Source organism: Zalophus californianus, chromosome 7, assembly GCF_009762305.2.
Source record: "Zalophus californianus isolate mZalCal1 chromosome 7, mZalCal1.pri.v2, whole genome shotgun sequence".
NCBI lineage: Eukaryota > Metazoa > Chordata > Mammalia > Carnivora > Otariidae > Zalophus > Zalophus californianus.
The window spans coordinates 27,158,322-27,164,643 of NC_045601.1; the positions used below are offsets into that span (position 1 = coordinate 27,158,322).

Below are 6,322 nucleotides of genomic sequence, written 5' to 3' on the forward strand. Positions count from 1 at the left end.
GTGGCGTATGTGGCTGTGTCTCTGGGGTTTGGAGGGTATAATGAGAAACCAAATAGAACAGGATGGACAAAGAATGGAATGATCAAGATTAATGGGGGCTCTAACTGGATCCATTTTGCCATGATTCCCCCGCCCCGACAGGCCCTTAACAATCACATGAGACTTCAGGAATGCAGCACACAAAATCAATTAGTTAAACGAAATACCACACAGAACTGATTTGTTAAATATCACCCCTCCCTTGCCCTCAGCCTCCAGCAAACTCCCTCAGAAGAGTATAGGCAAGGAAGACCTAACTATTGGGAGGAATCCCTAACACTTTTCCAGGGCAGAATTCTGGCTAGTCTAAAAAGGGTCCTTCTTTTAAGGGTTTTTGGGAAACTAGACATTGAAATTTTTATTAGTTTCGGCGACGTTTGTTCGGAGCAAATTCAGCTCCAGGAGCTGCACGGTTGAATGCAGGAGGAGTTCCACCAACTGCCCCAATTCCTTCCACTGTAGCAGCTTGGCTGAAGCGTTCAGTTGTTGGTGGGGTCAATCCCAAGGTTCCATCTGGCATCATGGCGGCAGGTCCTGGAGGAGGTGGGGTACCAGCTGGTACGGAGCAGAGGGCTTGGCTCCTCTGCTGTTGATGCTCATAGCACCTCCCATAGCCACTGGCCCATCCCTATCTCCTGTTCTCTCGCATCAGGGCATGTTCCCTTGAATCCTTCCTGCTGTCGCTGCATCATTTCTTCCTGTTGCCGCCGCATCTCTTCCTCACAGCACCTGCGTTCCTCCTTCTGCCTGAGCTCCAGTTGCTTTTGTTTTTGCACTTCTTGGTTGTGCAGCTCTTCCATCCTCCGAAATTCTTCTTGACGCCTCATCAAATCCTGTCTCATTAGCATGACCTGGCGCTCATAGCGAGCAGTCTCCATCTCCATCTCCAGCTTCTCACAAGCTTCCTTGATGTTGTGGTCCACTTGGTCCTGCTGCTGAGTGCCTTCCAGCACGGGGCATACTCACACTCAAAGGACCCAGACTTTGCAAATCTGAGTGGCTGCTCTCGCTCCTTGTGAAACTGCTGGTTCTTTATCACCAGCTTCTCTGGAAGTCCCTCTTCATCATCCAACTGGTCCATGGGCTCCACAGTCACAGGCCGAGGAAATGTGAGTAGCAGGAAGGAGCCTTCACTGCACCTGTCCAGAGCTTTCTGAGCAGCCGGCTTTCCTGAGAATTTAACAACGCCTTTTCCTGAGGGCCTTCCTCGATCATCCACGATGACTACAGCCCTTTCCACCTGGCCGAACACTGAAAAGGCTTCCTCTAGCAGTTCATTGGAAACATACTGAGGAAGTTTTGGACTGTCAGGGAGGCACTCTGGCAGGCAAGGCGCACATGCAGCTGCTTTCCACGGAGTGGCATGTTGTCCAGTTCTTCTTTGGCCATCTCCACTAGGGTTCATGTTTCCAAGCGCATAAAGCCAAAGCCCTTATCCTTATGATTGAAGACTTCACCTGCCTTCCCATATTTCTCAAATAGTTTCCTCATCTCCTCCTCAGTGATGTCAGGAGGAAGATTGCCCACAAAGAGCCGGCTACGTTGGGTGAAGGTCTTCTCTCCTGGTTTCCTAAAATTCTTCAGGTCAATACTCAAGCCTTCATTTTGGCTGCTGGCTTGTTGCCCATTTGCAGGTATTGGTGGTGGTGGTGGCTGCTGGTGGTGCTGCTGGTGGTGATGTTGATGATGCTTCCTTGGAGTATGGTTTTGCTTTTCCAAGTGAAAGGTTTTATTGCTCTGCATTTTTGCACCCCTCTACTGACTGTTCTCTCCTGAGAGTAACAGCAATGCTATGCGGCCTCTACCAACCCGAGAAAAACTAAAACCATAAAGTCTTAATAAAAATTTATATTTAATGTAGGGGCACCTGGGTGGCTCAGTTGATTAAGTGTCTGACTCTTGGTTTTGGCTCAGGTTATGATCTCAGGGTCTGGGATTGAGCTCCAAGAGGGGCTCCAAGCTCACTGGGGAGACTGTTTGAGATCCTTGCTCCCCCTGCCCTTCCCTCTACTCTCTCTCTCTCAGATACATAAAATAAATCTTTGAAAAATTTTAATTCATTTTATTTAAAGAATCACCATGAAGTATGTACTATAACCATTGCTATTTTACAAATGTGTAAACTGATTCACAGCTATAAATATGCTAACAACATATGCAGGTGCGTAGCTAGTTAGCCACAGAACTGGGATTTAAACACAGATACGCAAGCTCTAGAGTCTCAACTCCTATGCTGTACTCTTCTCTGCCAATAAGGTGGAGTATCAATTATTCCCATTTTAAAGATGAGGAACCCATGCTCAGGATAGTTCAATAACCTGTCCGAGGCTGCCCAGCTAGTGATCGATGAAACCTACATTCAGACCCAAGTTAATCTCATTCTAAAGTCCAGGCTTTTCTTAGCAGAAGACTTGGCCAATAAAACTCTAAAACTTTGGACCTGACATTTCAGTCCAGAGCCCCAGGAACAGCCCCTGGGGAAATTTCATCCTCTCACTGGATGCGGTCTGACTCTCTCTCATACCCCTGAGTCCATTACATGAGCACGATGATCCGTTTATGCCTCTGTTCTAATACCTCATTCCTAATTCATCCCTGATTACTCTGTGCCTAGCATGGTGCCTGATACTCTGAAGGTGATTAATAAATGCCCCCGGAACCAGACAGAACTGAACTAGACATCTATTTCTTTTTATTACTTATGACACATAGTTCCTTCAGTTCTATCTCTGCACCTCCCCCCCCCCATCCTCAAAGTCATGTTCATGCTATGGTTATGACTATTGTTTCACTGAAACAAAAATCGAGGAACTTCATCTGACAGGTATAGGGACAATGGGAAACCATATTTGAAATCTGTGCTTCTCGTATGAAACCTTGACCTTAACTAAAATGCAAGATGGATTTTCCAGGGAAGACTACCTGAACTGAGAAAAAAAAAAAAATTAGCACTCGGGATTTCTGGCATTGGCACCTGGTACTTGCATAAAGCTTGATCTCTCTAGACTTGTAACATATTGATTGCAGTAATTTTAGGATCCTTTAACACTCTTGGTTACCAACTCAGTTTTGAAAGATATTTAATTTTCTATACACAAAGTCATTCTCAAGGGATGTCTGTTTTCCTCAGCTTTTTCACTGATTTGTTTCTTGTCCTGTTTTGGGTACTAAATGCTTGGAAGTCAAATTGTGACTACAAAACAGGAATTAAATTGTATAATTTGTTAGTGTTTGAGTAGTCATTCATTTATTCATTCATATTATAAAAACAACCTGAGTACCTATCGTGGACCCTGCATTGTTCTAGGTACTGGGGATTAAGCACTGGACAAAGCAGGCAAAGTCTCTCCCTTCTGGAGAGGACATTCTGGTGACGAAGAGTGACCATAAGCAAACAATCAAGTAAATATATAGTATGTCAGATGAAGATGAGAGCTGTGGAGAAAAAGAAAACAGTGAAATGAATCAGAAATGCCAGGGTTGAACACAGACCTTAAGAAATGAGGGCACACCTTGTGTGTATTGAGGAAGGAGATCCAGGAGGAGTAAACAGCCGGAGTGAAAACAGGCAGGAACATGCGTGGTGTGTTTGAGGAATCGCATGGTCTACATACAGCAAAGTGAGCAAGATGCGGATGAGGCCAGAGTAAGTGGGGGCCACGTCATGCAGGGGCCTGTAGCCACCCAAAGCCTTTGGCTTTTACTCAAAATAAGATGGGGAGCCGTTGCAACGCTTTGAGCACAGATGGGATGCGTTGAGACTTAAGTTTTTAAAGGATAATTGGCCGCTATGTTGAAAATAAAACAGAGGTGGGGGAGGGCAAGAATCAGGGCCTTCTAGGACCAGGACAAAGTTGTTTTTGATTCCTTACACAGAACACTCCATTCTAAAGTCAAACCTCAGTAGCACCTTACTCCTCAAGATGAGAGAATTCTGATGTTTTGTAAACAAGGTGGTCAGCGGGTGGACGCTTGCCCTCCTTTCCTCGCCTCCCAGGCCGCCCCCCACTGACTACAGTGAGAACTGAAGGGCTCCTACTGACGGATTTCGGAGCCCAGGTTCCGGGCACCCACCCACTTGCCTACTTCATGACAAGGAGACAAATAGAACCTAGAGGAAAGGGAACCTCATAGAATGGGATTCCTTACTTGAGAGGCATGGAGAACTGACCATAGTCACAGGGCTTCCCTGGAGAATAAGTTTTTGACTCTGGTTGGCCTGTGCTAATCAGCTCCACCAATCGCAGAAGGGTGTCAAGGAGACGGGAGTCACAGGGCAAATACGCTCAAATGTTTTACATAGAGACGTGAAAAGATGGGTCATGTAGACTGTGACATGCCTGGTCGGGACCAAGAAGATGGAGAAGGCCCTAGAGAAAAACCTGAGAGATAATGTGGGGTGCAGCAGTGCAAGCTTAATCAGGATTAATGAGCTTCACTTCCCTGCTTTGTGTTGGGAGGTGTGTGTGTGCATATGAGAAATGGAGTCCTCACAGAATTTCCTGAACTCTGGAGGAAGCAGGATGGGGTCTGTTGGGTAGCTCCTATTTGTTAAGTGGGAAGGACAGCCACTGTCTAAAATACAAAATGCCTGGGGCGCCTGGATGGTTCCATTGGTTAGGCATCTGACTCTTGATTTCGGCTCAGGTCATGATCTTAGGGTCGTGGGACCGAGCCCGGTGTTGGGCTCTGTGCTCAGCGCAGAGTCTGCTTGGGATTCTCTCTCTCCCTCTCCCTCTCCCTCTGCCCCTCCCCCTGCTCATACTCTCTACTCTAAGTAAATAAATAAAATCTTTAAAAATTACAATAAAATAAAATACAAAATGCCTTTTCACAGCAACATTGTGACTTCATAGAGCTTTGCATAGAGTAGCCTTCACATGCTGAGTAAGAGAAATCGGAGACTTTGTTATGTGTAACCTTTTAAACAACTATTTCTGAGTTCTGTTAATAGTAAAATGCCCTATAGAATAAAAATGTTCAATAGATCATAGTCAATAAAATGTCTTGCAATTATATTCTAATAGACTGAATTTATCATGTATATTCATGTGACTACTCAGGAAAACAAACTAACTGATGAACTTCTAATCACTTTTTTTCTGTAGGTAAACCAATATGTGGCTTACAGAATTGAATTATCCCAGGTAGGTGAATGTATTTAAATGTAGAGTCCCAAGTAACTTAAATGTTTGTGATATGACAAGAGAATAACTTTCACAGTAAGACCAAAAAAAAAAAAATCAGGGATATTCAGGTCCTTACCCTCCTGTATTATCTAACTGTACATTCTTAGATATTGCTGATTGCAATAATGTAATATTTACTGGGTGTTTACCATAAACCAAGCACTGTTCTAAGTTCTTTATATATATTAACTTATTTAATCCCCACAACAGCCCTATGAGTTGGTTATACCAAGACACAGAAAGATGAAGTGACTTGCCCAGAGATATGTGTGTGTTGAGCATCCCAGAGACTTCCACAGGTCCAGTGATTTACTGGGATGACTCACAGGACTCAGCATATAGTCACACTCTTGGCTAGGGCTGATTACAGTGAGAAGTTATAAAGCACAATGAGCAAAGGAAAAAGACACATGGGGTGGAGTCATGGGGAAACCAGGCTCAGGCTTTTAAGAGTCCTCTTCCAGTGCGGTCACCTGGGATGTACTTAATTTCCCCAGCAATGAGTTGTGACAACACAAGCGGAAAGTGACAACCAGGGAAGCTCATTAGAGACTCGGTGCCCAGGGGTTTTATTGGAGGCTGGTCAGGTAGGCAGCTTCTGCCCAGTGTCTATCAAATTCCAGACTCCCAGAAGCAAAGTTGGTATTCAACATAAATCATATTGTTTGCCCAGTTTAGGCACAGTGAGCCACTCATATCAGTTTGGGAAGTGGAGGGAACACTTTTGGTGTCCCAGCTTCTAGATGTCAACCAAGGCCCAACCTTGCAAGAAGGCCTTTCTAAGAAGAGCAGTTAGACTTGATATGTCAACACTTTCCTGCTTGTATGTCTACTGAGTGGAAGGGCAGGGCTTCCCTCACAGAGAGATTCTGGAGGCCAAACACAGGACCCCTGTGATCTCTGGATTATCGTAGATGTGCAGCAGGTAGATTCCGGAGCCCACGACTCAGCGGAGAGTTCTGGTTAGACATGTCAGTGTGGGATTTGCTGGCCTATCATGACCTCAAAAGCTAAGTTCACGTGGGAAGCGAATGTGGGCTGACTGAGTATAAAAGAGGTCAGAGGACTGCCCTGGTGCATTCCAGCATCCAGAG

General features: G+C 45.1%; 1 pseudogene; it reads right to left on the reverse strand.

Annotated features, from left to right (window-relative positions):
* Positions 1-400: 400 nt before the first annotated feature.
* Positions 401-1,785, reverse strand: LOC113927236 (annotated as a pseudogene).
* Positions 1,786-6,322: the final 4,537 nt, after the last annotated feature.